Genomic DNA, 14,129 nt, shown 5'->3' with positions numbered 1-14,129 from the left:
CCATCCAAAGTCTTCAGCTGAGCATTAATGATGCTCAGGAGATAAGCAACTTGAAGTACATGGTTTGCCATGTCTGTGCAAGCAAATTCTGAGGCACTGCTGGTTTTACTCCCTGCCAAGGGCACAGAGAGAGAGAGAGTGGATTTTATCAACTGCAGTGCTAATCTACAGAGAACTTAGCATAGCTTTCAACCATGAGTCATTTTTTGTGGTGTGATTTTTGACAGTTAGCTTTGTTCTGGAGAGAGATTCTGGGTTTTAAGACAATTTCAGGAAAGTCTGAGTCTTGCCTCTTTAACAGCATGACAGACGTCTCCCTCTGCCTATTATTATTTCTCCTTCACGTTTTATGCTTGCTTTAAACAATCCTTTTCACACCTAATGGTGCTTTTCTTTTTTTTTTTTTTTAAACCACATACTGCACTATCATGCCCAGTTCTTAAAATAATTCTAAACTGGTCGTTATACACCTTATTGGTAATATTTCCCATCATCCATGGCTCTGAAGTAATTTGCTAATTATTAAATGTACCTTAAATTTTGTCTTGTGTGTGTGTGTATATATATATACACTCATCTTCTTTTTATCACTAATTATTATGATATATGATACAGCAGTCTTTCAGCCACTCCCTTGCTTTCAGTATGGTTTTCAAAATATCAGTCTTTTACTTCCCTTATGAGTGGTTGGGCTAAACTGTGATGCTTTAGGTAGGCATGAGTTGGCATGTAATTCAGTGATGCAAAATGTTGTGTTCAGTTTGTCAAAAGAACATTAGCTTCCAATGTGATTTTTCTTTGTGGTAACAGTGAGATTTACCAAAATAATGTACGATCCTTATTTGTGTTGACACTGAATTATAGCTTTAAGAATACTAAAGGTATTAATGTATGTTTTACACTTTCAATTCTTTTCTCTGAGTTCTTAATTTAGAATGACCGTGTTTCTTTCATCCTTTTCCTTTCTAAGGGATAATCCGTAACACCCTTGTTTCAGCTTCAGACTATGAACTTCAGTGAAGTCAGTAAATAATGTCTTTAGAATCAGTTGCTCTTAAATCATATGGTCTTTATTGTCAGCAAACACGTAAGTGAATTAGAAAGGGTGACATCCAATTAACACAGCCTTTTACAGGTTTAATGAGCAATGATAAATTTAAATCCTTTCTTTTGCACTTTCAAAGTAAGTGAAATTAAAAGTAGAATGAGCTAGAGAGATTGTTGTTCTGTTGATTCATAATAAATTATTTGTATTTTATTTATACTGGGATAGGAGGCATCTTCTTTGAAACAAAACCCATAGGTTATTTGAATAAATGTCTGTTACCATAAAATCCAATAAAACATTAATTCCTACAGCATGTGAAGTTAGATGGTAAGTTGAACAACGTTGATTCATTACTTGTGTTTTGGTTTTAAACATTCAGTTAGTATCCCTTATACCACTAAAATGTGTGGCTTTTCTTGATTTCCATTGACATTACCTTATTAATAGCTCTGAGAAGTGTTGCTAGTTTTGTAGCAGCAATTTTATAGACTTTGGAAAACAATTAATTACAGTTTTAATTAGCAAGTATGGCCTCTGCATAACAAATAATTTATTCTCTTATTAAAGGTAAGGAAGAAGCTCTGTGGTTTTTTGTTTCAGGTTAAGTCAGAAAAATTTTATAGTTATTCAGAAATAACTACAGTTATGGAATATGGTGCATTTGATTATTCTGGTTCCAGTTTGTGTAGACAAACTATTTGTGACTGGGGTTTGATAAGGACAAACTATTTGAGACTGGGGTTTGATAAGATGATTTTTGGTTTCCCTGGACTTTTCTGATCAACAGCAGCAGAACCACTTTGTATTGTTCTGTAAGTTGTCTTCCTGGTGAGAACATCTCTGCTATGTGCTCTTTGTGTATTCCCTGGGGTACTTCTATAAAGCCAATCATTTATATTCTCTTGTTGCATTAAGGTCCACCAAATGTAGGAGCAAGTTGGCTCATCTCACTATGGTAAATAAGAGTGAAAAATAAGACTTAAAAGACAAAGTCAATCTTTATATAGTTCAAGTGAATTCTGTGGAGCTAATTATCCTTTTCCTTAGTATGATTTTATTAGCTCTAGATGTTGTGTTCCTGTCTTGCATTGATATAAGTATTATCAGAGTTAAGGTGGTCAGAGTTTTTATGAATACCTCTGGGACACTGTGTTGAGGAATTTTTCACTTATTGAGCATCTTCCATTGAACAAAAGATAAACTGATTCAGAGATTAAAAAAAAAAAAAGTGTAAACCTTCGGTCATGCTTATATCCCATTCTCTTTTGAAATATGAAGGAGGATTAATTTAAATGGTAGTCATTCCTTTCTATGAATTTGTATTTCTTGATACAGAAATTAAAACCTAAAATTGAAGTTAGTCTTAGAGTTTTGAAACAATAAGGGCTGGAAAAACAAATAAAAATGAGTTTTTGTGAGTGCAGTTCATCTAAATGTATGTGCTAGTAAATGAACAATTTATAAACTAGTTTAAATGTATCCTGCTGTGGGTATTTGAGGGCACTTCAGCATAGTTGAGATGCTAAGGTATAGAGGCATTGTCATCATGAAGTACATAATAAGCAGTTGTCAAAAGATTGAAGACAGGATTGAAAATTTTTTTTCCTAGAAATGCATACATTTTCAGATAATGAAATAAAAATAGCCTGATCTTTTTCTTTAAAAAGTTGCTCATGCTTCTTACTAATTTCATTTCAAATGGAAATACACAGTAACCTGAAATAGGCCATTATTTTACTTTAGGAGTATAAACTTGCATAATTTAATCAAAATTATGACGGTTTTGCTCACTAATATTAGATTTAATTGAACATATCTCTTTTCCCCCATATGAATAACTGTCCCAGTTGTTCCCTTCACTTTCTCCCCTTCTTGCTGAATAGCTTCTCTAACCTTAAACTCCCAACATATTCCAGAATTCTCCCATTTCTTCAACTCAGTGTCCCCTCAAAGTCTCTTGCTTGGCTTATCGCTGACTCTGCTTTCTGGACACTGGGATATCTTTCCCTGTGTCCTTGCCAATGTAGATTGTTTGCCTGAAATAGTACTTCAGTTCACTGTGTCGTCTGTTGAAACAAAAGTTCACGTATAACATGCTTTCATTTAATATATTTCTGGTTTTGATCATCCTTCTTTTATTATAAAGTGTTAATACCTCATGTATCTCAAGGGAACAGTGTGAAATGCAACTGATTAAACTTTACAAACACTGAGGTTTTGTTTGAAGGGTGGAGGTATGGAGAATATAATGAAGATTCAGATAATGGTCATGTCCACACTTGAATACTAATAGCTTTAACCAAATACATTCAAAAAATAACTGTGGCTTATCTTGGAGAATAAGAATGAAAAGGAATGGTGGTTTTAATAATTATAAAAGCCCTTAGGAAGAAACCCTCATGAAAGATGTGTTTTCCACTTCTGGGAGAAGCTTGTGAGAACTTAATGGAGTACTGAAGGTCTACGCTTTGAACATAAACTCATAAACAGTGGCCTTTTGTTTCAAGGGGAATGCTTAGAAAGCATTCATGAGACTATGTGCTGTAAAAATAGCTGCTCCTCCACCCTGTATTACTACGTGGTCATTACACTCTCATCAGTTATTTCCCACTCTAGTCTATACGGCTGAAGTTTCTAGAGAGGCACACATCAGTCATCTAGAAAATGAAAAGAAGGATCCTTTCCTTCTAGAAAAATTATGGAACTTCTTTTAGATGACTGCTTGTGGGTGGAATTCTTTTTGACACTAGTAGTCCCTCAAAATGCCATGAATTTACGTATTCAACATTTTTAAATTTGAAGATTTTGTGTGAAACTGTTTAATGCCATTTGAGGGACCACCTACAAGCCATTTATCATAGCCTCAGTGTTTCTTATACTTCAAGGATCAGGATTTGAGATCTACTGTTTTCCTCATTATTTTAATGGGAATTAGATATTTAAACATTCATTACACACACTTGCAATTCTCTTATTTATTCTCTTAGTTATCTTATGTATACAGCTGAAGTAGAGTCAAAAGAAAATAGGCAAGAATGAATTAATTCAATTTTTTTGCAACCATATCTGAGAAAATTGATTTATTGTCTTTTTCTTCCCCTGAACTAACATTAGTATTCCTATGAAATATTTCAACAAATAACTGATAGTTTTTGCTATTAAGCATTGTGAAGCTAGACTTGAAGAAGGAAGAGTTGTTCAGTTTCCTCATATATTTTTGGTTCATTGACACCTTGCTTAACTGCGGAAAGTGCTAAAACTTCTTTGCTTAAAGAATTTTTTTCTGGTTATAGTCTTTCAAAAAAACTATATCATAGCCTTTTGTTTTCATCTACACTAAACCAACAAAATAGTAATAATATTTCTTCTTCAAAACAGTTTGGGTTTCTTTTGTTCTCTTCCTCTATTAAATATATTTCTCAAAAATGTTATATTTACATTTTTTTCTGAGAATTTTGGCATTCTGTTACTGTCTTTCTGTGCTAATGCATACTTGACAGTTACACAAATCCCTTCATTTTTATAACTCTACGCTTTTGCCAAAATTGTTTCTCGTATGATATGATTTAGCTTAATTTCCTTAGGAAGAACCATAATGCTTCACATCCCCTTAAGGGAGAAGACCACTTTATTGTTGTTGCTTTTTATTATTATGCCTAATCCTAGATTTCTAACTAAAAGTTGTATTGTATAATCAATCATAAAGCTAAAGGCTTCATCGAAATGACTGTCACCGAGTAGCTGAAAACCTGATCTATGGATCAATTGGAGAATTAAGACTTTGCATTGAGAATAGAAAAGCATTGAGAATCTGTGGAAAGACTGGTACTCGGCAGAAAGTGCTCACGGTCACTTGGCTCAGTGAGGCGGCGGGCAGCTGGATGAGATGCAGATGGAGGATTCTCATTATTTTCACAGTCTGTCCCTAAATAAAGTGAGATACGGTAATGCTGTCTGAATATGATGATTGTATGGCTCATTGTGGTCATCTTAGTGGGACAGAATACATGGAAGACCCTGGGGAGCTGCTGCGACAGATTTATTTTGTCAGTGCTTGAAAGGATCAGGCTGCTTTGGCTTAGCAATTAGTTTGAGCAGAACCTCGTGCCTTCACAGATGTGAAGAACAAAGAGAGGGAGCATGGGAACTGGGTAAGGATGATGCTCAGTTAGTCATCAGATTTCTTTTTCCTTCCCATTGCACACTATTACCTCATTTTTTCACCTGCTTTGGTCAGAGCCGAGTGTGTTTCATCTAGCAATAGAATGTTTTTCAACTTGGTATACTTGCTTGGGAAAGTGGGACCTAGTAGTACATAACAGAAATCCAGCCACAGATAGCTGCAACTTGACTGTATTTGGGAATTTTCCTGTTTCTGAGCTCTTCCTTTGTTTCTTAACTTATAGTGAGTAGACTGAGAAAAGGAAGTATTTCCAGGCATGTTTTATACTATGTGCTATTTAAAAATTCAGCTGTAAACCTAAGCAAAACTGAAAACCAAATTCCTTAAAATAGTTGGTGCTGAAAATTCTAAACTACAATGATGCTTTTACGTCAGCATTGTGACAATTCTGGCAGAAATATGACAGAATTCAGTTTCATGACAGTGATATTTAATAGGACTGTGTCTTCAACTGGTGTTGCCAGAGGAATTATAAATTGATCAAAAAGTGCAAGTATCTTCCTTTTTTCTGCTAGTAGTAATTTCATGACCACATTGGATATCCTGGTCTCTCCCTTGTCCATCTTTAAATGGCAGAGGCTGGGCAGTCCTCTGTTCCCTGCCCATGCACAATTTTAATCATAGAAAGTAAAGCTTCAGTGCTCTTGAGCTTCATGAAAGGCAATGCTTCAGACCAGATTCCTTTTACCTGATGAGCTTTAGGAGGTTACTAGGTATTCTGTTTTATGAGGGCCTATTAGATAATAAACCTTGGCCTGCAACTAACAAGCACAATTATAGACTAGTAATACCTTAAAAACTCCAGTCAGGCAAGTTTCAGACATTTATTAACTGAAGATTAAAGACTAACAGCAACCCAAGAGTCTAAATTAGAGGATGGGGTTTTTAATGGTTGATAGCTGAGTACCAGCTATATATGCTACATCTGACAAAATTTTTACTTCTAATATTGGGGTTTTTTATCTTCTCTCTCATTTCTTCACATTTTTCATATCAGGTTTAAGCTACTCAAATGGATCATCTTCTTAAGACCCTCTTTTCAGAAGAGCATTCATAGCCAAATATTTTAAAAACAAAACAAAACAAACCAACCAAACAAACAAAAAGCAGGTCACTCTGGAAAAATGCAGATCCTTCCTTCTTGTTTCCATCGTTTCCATTTAGTCCTTGTTAGCTGAAACATGTCTTCTTAAGAATCCCTTCCCTATGGTATTTTTATGCTATCACTATCAGAGGTAGTAAATCTGTTTGGAACTTGTGTACGCAGCTGTTACTCTCAAAAATCATGTGCACTCAAAACAAAGCTGATTTATCAAGGGGTCATCTGAAATATTTTAAAAAGAAGTAATGACTGAATATAAATGTGACAGCTGTTAAGATTTATTTTGTACCACACATACATTGCAATCTTGGTTTAAAAATACCCCACACCACTACCACCACCACCCCCAATACAAACCTAACCCCCCAAAAACTCACCAAACCTCTCCTAAAACCTTGCACAGCTTGAGGCCTTTTTCTACAAATATTCCAGAGAAGTTTTTTTCCATGTGTAATTTTCTATTATTGTGTATGCTTCAGAAGTATTATGGGATGTACATAATGAGGGCCTATTTTTAGAGATGAAGTATGAATACTCAACTTCCCAGGCTATTTCCTTTTTCTCTTACTGAAAAATTAAGCTAGAAGGTACTAACCTACATATGTATTTAAGTGAGAATTAGATATGAAGAAGGCACAGATGTTCTAGGAGTGGCTAGTATATATTGAGTACCCTTGGTACTTCTATTAAATATGGCAGTTTAAACTGACAAAATTACAAAATTGGGCTCTGGGTTCATATGATGTAAATTATAAGCACCTGATTGTTTGAGTTTAACCTTTCTTGTTGACTTTCATCTTATTTTGAACACTGGGAAATTTAACTATAGCTAAATGCCTGGAGATCATAATATTTTTAGATCCCTGTCGTCTTGCCAAGTAAAAGAGTTTTGAATGACCTTCTGAAGAACATCTGAGAAAATTGCCTACTGTAGATAACACAGTAACTGTGACCAAGGACAGAAAGGACATATAATTCTTCATAGTGAACTTTTTACTGGCTAGTGGCAATCTATTACTGACAGTTTGAGGCTGAAATGAATATCAGAGTTTCAGAAAAACCTCCATCTTTCACATCTAAGGAAAGCAGTGTGCCTTTTGATTAGTACTGCATTAGGCTGTTCAGCAGAGATTCAGACACTTGCAAACAATTCTCTTTAGATAAGGACGAGTGAACTGGCCTTTTTGACGGTTCAGTTCAGCATGCAGTTCAACTAATTCATTTTGATTTTGGGGAGAACCAGTTTCCTGGAGTCTTTTAATAGAAGTGAGAATCCCACCTATACCCTTTTCGTTTACTTTTTATATTATTTCATTTCAGCTAGCTCAATCTATTTGGACTAAAAAGATTATCATTTATCTGAGTGTGAAGGCACTGCTGTGTTTATTGGGCAACTTGTTCATATATTTCTGTTAACATTTATTAAAATATGTAGCACAAAACCAAGAATATAGGTGACATGATCTATGTGAACCCAAATAATGAGCTCTACATCAGTATGGCTGATCAATATGGCCAATTCCATTTTTTTCACAAAAGCTTCATATATTGTGTTTTTAACTTCTCTGCAGGCTGGCCCTTTAAGCAGTTTAGTGAAAGAAACTTACATTTCAGCTCTGCTGTCATATTTCAGCTGACATTTCTGCTAGTAACTTATCTAAGACTTGGTGGGAAGCAATGTATTTTGGAAGGAATTCTCAGAAATCCACTGGAAAATAGCTCAAGTCCCCTTGACAAACCTTATATCAGAGATAAGCTTTGAGAAGCCTGTCCAACCTGAAGTATTCTAAAGAATAGCTTGTGAAATATTTCATTACTATATACAAACAGATAAGACTGTGCAGCATAATCCAGGATATAGAAATACAGTTATTAAGAAGCATTATAATCAAGTCACATATTTAAATGATCAATATTTATGTGATAGATAAAATTAAAATGAGAAAAGTTAGACAATCTATCTCAGCAAGGTCCAAGGTATTATTATACCTATTCATCTCAGTTCATGTGTTAGAAAACAAAGTCACGATTCCTTGAAAATACCCTTTTTGTATGAGTAAGGTTGGTTTAGGGAGTTTTCTGTAATTGATAGAATCTCATCATCTTTTGCCTACTATGCTTACTCCTAGGGGGCAGTCAGGAGAGAAATATAAGTCTCTGTCTAATCTTAGTCTTTACCTCTGGAATATATTATCTGAGCACGATCAACTATAGAATGGCATCTTTGCAATATTAAGTCTACTTTTATTTTCACTGCACATCACTTTCACTTATGGAAACAGGAAAATGTGTATTTCAATCTAAAGATAACACCGACTAGGAAGAAATTTAGAGTCTCTCTCTTCCATATTTTTTCAGCAAAACTCTAAAAAGTGGTAAGTTTTTACAGGTAATTACCATAGGGAAGGGCTTAAGCAGACATAAGGTCTTACATTTGTCAACAGTTGTTCTGTGAAAATATGATTTTCCAAAGAATAACTTGTAGTTGCTTATAGGCTACAGGTACCAACAGAGAGTGGTGTGCCAGTAGTATTTAAGTCTTATTCTTACCATAGTATTACACCCTGTTGGCAAAAGTGGCTTTCAAAGACTTTTGTAATGTAGGTTCCATCTTAGTAGAAGGATTATCTCAGGTACCAGCTGAGATCGCTCCTTATGAAATTATAATTGAGTACTAGAATAAAAAAAACCCAACCATATAACTTTTTAATAGCAGATGGAGATAAGGGGAAAAGTCACCAGTACAAAATGATCAGTTTGCTGTAAAAATGACTTTGTGGACAACGGAACTGTGTGAAATATTCTACTCTGTTTTGTTCTTCTTACAATGTACTTGATTTAATGTACCTCACTGTAGTACATTCATCCTTCCAGTAATGCCTAAAGCACAGCAACATGAGTGCGTATTTCTTTTAACAATCTATGGCGTAAGTCGTTGCAGTCTGTTCTTTAAGGTCCACTTATATTTGATAAAGTATTTTTAGAGTGTATTTGTGTCTTGGGTGATCAGTCAGGGAGATCCAGTAGTAGTTTTCAGACCATCAGCTTTGGAAAATGGTGCCATCCTATTTTCATTCTTTTGACAAATACTAAAATTAACTTAACACATTGCTGTTTTCATGGATGGATAAGTAACTCTTATTTCTTCTGTCTGATTTTTTTTTTTTTCTATCCAACATGCAACAAAAAGAGGGACTTCACATTTGGAAATTCTAACTTTCCTGCTGAACTTCAGAGCACAAAATTAACACTACTGGTTTATCAGTCACGGTATTTTGTTTTTCAGATAGAAGCTTCTATTTTTTGCAGTATTTAATTTGTGTATAAATAAAGTTTGTAGCTGTTTAAGAAATTAAATCTTGAGTTTTCATTCCTTTGCAATACATCAAATTAATGAAACTAACTAGTTTTCTGCTATCAAAACAGATATTAAGATAAGCAGCAGCAGGGTGAACCTGTAAGGGATGTCATTTGATTCCTCAATTTACATATCTAGCAAAGTATGACATGCTATGAAGATCTCACCCAAAAGGTATGATTCCTGACTTGGCCATATCAAAGCTTCTAATGCTGTCTGTAGAAATACAACTTAATTGATGGCAAATTATTTGCAATGTACAGATTCCCCAGTTTTATTGGCTTTTTTTGTATTGTGATGTTCCTCCTTCCCATTTTTCTGTTTCCTTTGGCAGATTTACCTTATTCCTTTCTCATGCACTTTCTTCCCCTCTTTAACTGTATATTTCTCCACTCTGTTTTTCCCCACTGCAGATGTGCTCTCCACCTCCCACACCTCCAATAGTCTCCTGTTCCTTAGCTCTGATGTAAGACCTGTCAAGTGTTGCACATTCTGCACACCTTTGTCACCCCTGTCACACTTTGCCGTGGCTCTTGTATGCAGCTGGGCTTCTGTAGAACTTTGCTCTGTTGATAGCCAGACAACTTTCCTCCATTTCTCTTGCTGAGCTAGAGAAAAGAATTTACCATTTTAACTATGCTTATATTTCAAATGCTCAAGAAAATGCAGAGAGAAACTGCAAGAAATATGTGATGAAGACAGCCAGGCTAAAATCTTGTGTGCTTGGGAATACAATGAAATACTAAAAAAAAAAAAAAAAAAAAAAAAAAATTATTTTTCAGTGTGTACAAAACCTTGAGGGAAATCCTCTAAAATGTACTAGAAAATAGTAAGAGTTTGAGAAACCTGAGACCCTTGTGATGCTTTGTCTCTCCCACTCCTTTACTGTAGTAAATGGTAGTTTTGTGTCTAAAATTTGATGCAGGATTTTCTTGTGAATGAGAAACAGTCTGTGGACCTTTTGGGGTAGTACTTGATTGTGTGGGCTTGATGATCCATTCCCTGGTTTTAGTTCCTGAATCACTCTGTGTACTTTGATAGTGGTTATGTTTTGGAATTCCCTAATGAGTAGCTTATTGTTGCTTATAGATTTCAAAGGAAGACTATGAAATCCCCTGGAGCTCATCTGTGTAATTCCATAGGACTTGTCTGTAAGGGAGCTTAAAAACATGCTGGATGCATCTCACATCTCTAACCTTGTTCACATCCTATTTGTGTGTTTATGTATGTCTCTCTGTGTCTATGTGAGAGAAGGAGAGAGAATTTATGGTGGGAATAAAGTACAAACTCCTTTTCAAATAAAAAAGGTATAGATAATTGTTTGTAACTGTGTTGGAGAAAAGAATGAAAACTAGATGATGGAAAGATGATAACAGGATAGATGACCTCTAATAAAATCGGAAAGGTTAATGAACTGTTCTCCAAGAGAAATAAGATAGAAAATGAGATTTATTTAATTTTTAGCAAAAAGTGACGTTTATTAGTTAGTAGGATAAAATGCAAATATAACATTAACAGAGCTTTAGCATGAATTAATCTTAATTAAAGAGGATGTGGCTTATAGGTGTGACTGGCAGTATTAAAGTGACTCACCATGCCTGATGGTGTGGAGTTACTATGATTCTCTCCTTATTGCAATGTCACATTGGTGGCCTGAGGTAGAAGCTTTGCCTGCATTTCTGACCAATGAGTCTTAGCTACTTTAACACATCAAGGTTGATTTACAGTTGAGGCTAGTCATGAGCAAGACAGATGTGATAACTTCTGAATTGGAAAGTGGGCAAAACATAAGCATTCGTTGCAAATTGGAATATGAAAAAGAACCAGGAAATGGATAAGAGATGGAAGACTGAAAAATATGCATCTTTATTCTCACCTGATCTAAATAAAAAGAAAAAATATTTTGAAGAAAGCTCAAAGTTTAAGGGCTCATTGGGGTTTTATAATCAGAAAAATAGGCAGAATCATTTAAACTTCTGTTTTAAAACTTGCATTTTAGAATCTCAGACTCCTGAGAAACACATTTGTCTTATTTAATATCTTCAAAATGCCTTGGACATTGAAAGACTAATGCAAGTATTAATCGAATTGAAACATCTAAATGTAGGCTTTATTCAATGTCTATAGTCTTTGTTCATCGTATCTCATCTTATTCATTCTATCTAATCTATCCTTATAGATTCTTCAAAACAAGAAAAAAATGTCCATGAAAGAAAGTATGCAGTATGAAAGCTGACAATCTAATAGACATATCAAATATATGTTAGTCATTGAAAGGACTGAAAGCTCGAATTCAACTTCTGAGTGAAGAGCGGATTATGCCTACTGAGAATTGTATTTCGCCCCTCATGTCTGTCTGTTTCTTGGTGTCCTTACCAGCTTCACTAATCCTTTGATTCATAAAGACGGAAGTTTCCTCTAGGGTTAAAGTGACATGTGATTGACTAGTATATTCTGCATTCTGCCCAGCAGGGTATGATGCAGAACAAGATAGTCCAGTAGACTATAATTGCTGTTTTACAAGAGAAGAAGCTTTCCTCTTCCTTTAAAAGAGCAGTAGTATAATTGGGGAGAAAAATCGTGTTTGAGTTCTGACATTTAATATCATGTTGAGCTCTCGCAACTTTCAAAATCGTATTTGTAATGTTCTCAAGACAGTTCTTTTTACAATTTTCATAGTGATATCAGTGTATAAAAAGTTAATTTAATAAAAATCAGGAAAGGCATCTGTACAGACTACAGTGCCTTTTGTCAAAATTCAAGCTCTGTGGCTGCTATTTCTGTGATACCATATATCCAAGCTTTATACTTTGCTTTTATTTTCCATTGTATTCGTGATTAGACATCGTTCTCTTCAGTCCACTCCATGTATTTTTCACCCTAACTACCTTCAGTCTCTCTCTTGTCTGGAGTTAATTTTCTTTTTTTATTCATTTCCTTAAGAAGATTGAATTAAATAAAATATATTGTTCATCACCTTAAAATGCGAGGTTTTATCTCCAGGACCCTGAAGTATATAAATGAGTTTCCTACTGAAAATGTCACATAGGTCATTTTTCAGTACCCTCACTTCCAGCAAAACTCTGGGTGTGCAAATATATAACTCCAGCTACAGTAAAAGAAGTAATTCATCTGCAAATCAAAAGACACTGCCACATAGTTAGAAGAATTAAAGGCAATTTACTGTAACATTCTGAAGGTATCAATTTAATTCCATAGGTGAGATTGTTATTTTGTTTTCAGCTAATTTTTTGACAAGCCTTTTGGCCTTTCTTTAAGGTTTCTGTGAAATGTCCTTAAATTCTTCTCCTGCACTGAAACGGTTGTGGCTGCAGCATCGTCAGGGGTAGTAACCATGTACTTTAGATTCAGGTCCATCAGAAAAGGGACAAGCCAGACAGCCCTTGCTGGCTGGGAACAAGTGGGATTAGAGCAATGGAGTGAGAGACCGTCCAGGGGTATACTCAGTGAATCTTCCCAAAGCACTGGAAGTGGTGCCTTGTTCTTGGAAACTGTTTGCTTAGTCTATTTATTTAGTGAAGCTACCCTGCTTCTGTTAGATGTTACGACAGATATGACAGCAGCATGAATGGTACTGACCTGAGGACATTCTTTGCTTTTTTTAGAAATCATAGACAACCAGTCATGTAAAGGAAAATAAATGCCCCATGATTTTCAGGCCCCTGGTTTATAAATCAAAGGAGAATTTAAAATATTGAGTGCTCATTGAAACATTCAAGATGATTGATCCATAAGCTGAAAAGACGTATATATTACTAGAAATGTATTTGTTTATTGTATTTCAAATATGGTAAATTTTTTCTTATTTTTTATAAGGAATCATATGAGTTCATGGTTATGCATTAATTTAAGCACCTGCATACTGGTGCTTATGGTCTCACATAAAACTTACATTTTGCTCCGCCTTTTTTCTCAAGAACAACTTTTTCCATTTTTTTCTATGATAACTGGTTAATAGATGTATAGATCTAATATCAGTACTGTGCTGACAGAAACATGTGAGTGATTAAGTTCAAAATATTACATGAAATTGTTTTCTGTGTATTTCCAGTACTGTAACTTGTTTCACAACAGTTCTGTCCTCCCTTTGTAGGTATTCTTTGCTGGGCTTGCTTCTCCTCTCCCATTTCATCATTTACTTCTGCTAGCAGCTTGCAAGTGTCTGTTTTCCCTGGGCAGTGTTTGCTGTTCAGGTATGTTCTGCTATTTACTGCTGCTTTGTATTTAAATAATACAAATAAATGTTGAGCACACAAATGTTAATTTCTTACACAAAGGGAATAACAGCAGTCATTGTCAAGGAAAGTATTGGAGTATTATAAGCAATGCCTAAAACTGTGCTATAAAGTACTATTATGTGGTATTTCAGATGAAATAGGAATAATGCAAAGATGCAAAGGAATATAAGAAGCTCATC

At 34.9% G+C, this 14,129-nt stretch overlaps 1 long non-coding RNA gene across 1 annotated transcript in view; it reads left to right on the top strand.

Moving 5' to 3' along the window:
- The window catches only part of LOC115343480, a 31,048-nt gene extending 17,149 nt beyond the window's left edge, over nucleotides 1-13,899 (top strand). The window contains exons 2-3 of the long non-coding RNA XR_003924132.1: nucleotides 9,760-9,865; nucleotides 13,806-13,899. This is a non-coding gene — a long non-coding RNA (uncharacterized LOC115343480). The remainder of the gene's footprint in view (nucleotides 1-9,759; nucleotides 9,866-13,805) is intronic.
- The last annotated feature ends 230 nt before the right edge of the window (nucleotides 13,900-14,129 follow it).

The sequence above is a fragment of the Aquila chrysaetos genome, chromosome 1 (genome assembly GCF_900496995.4).
Source record: "Aquila chrysaetos chrysaetos chromosome 1, bAquChr1.4, whole genome shotgun sequence".
Taxonomy (NCBI): Eukaryota; Metazoa; Chordata; class Aves; order Accipitriformes; family Accipitridae; genus Aquila; species Aquila chrysaetos.
This window is presented reverse-complemented; position numbering and strand designations above follow the sequence as displayed.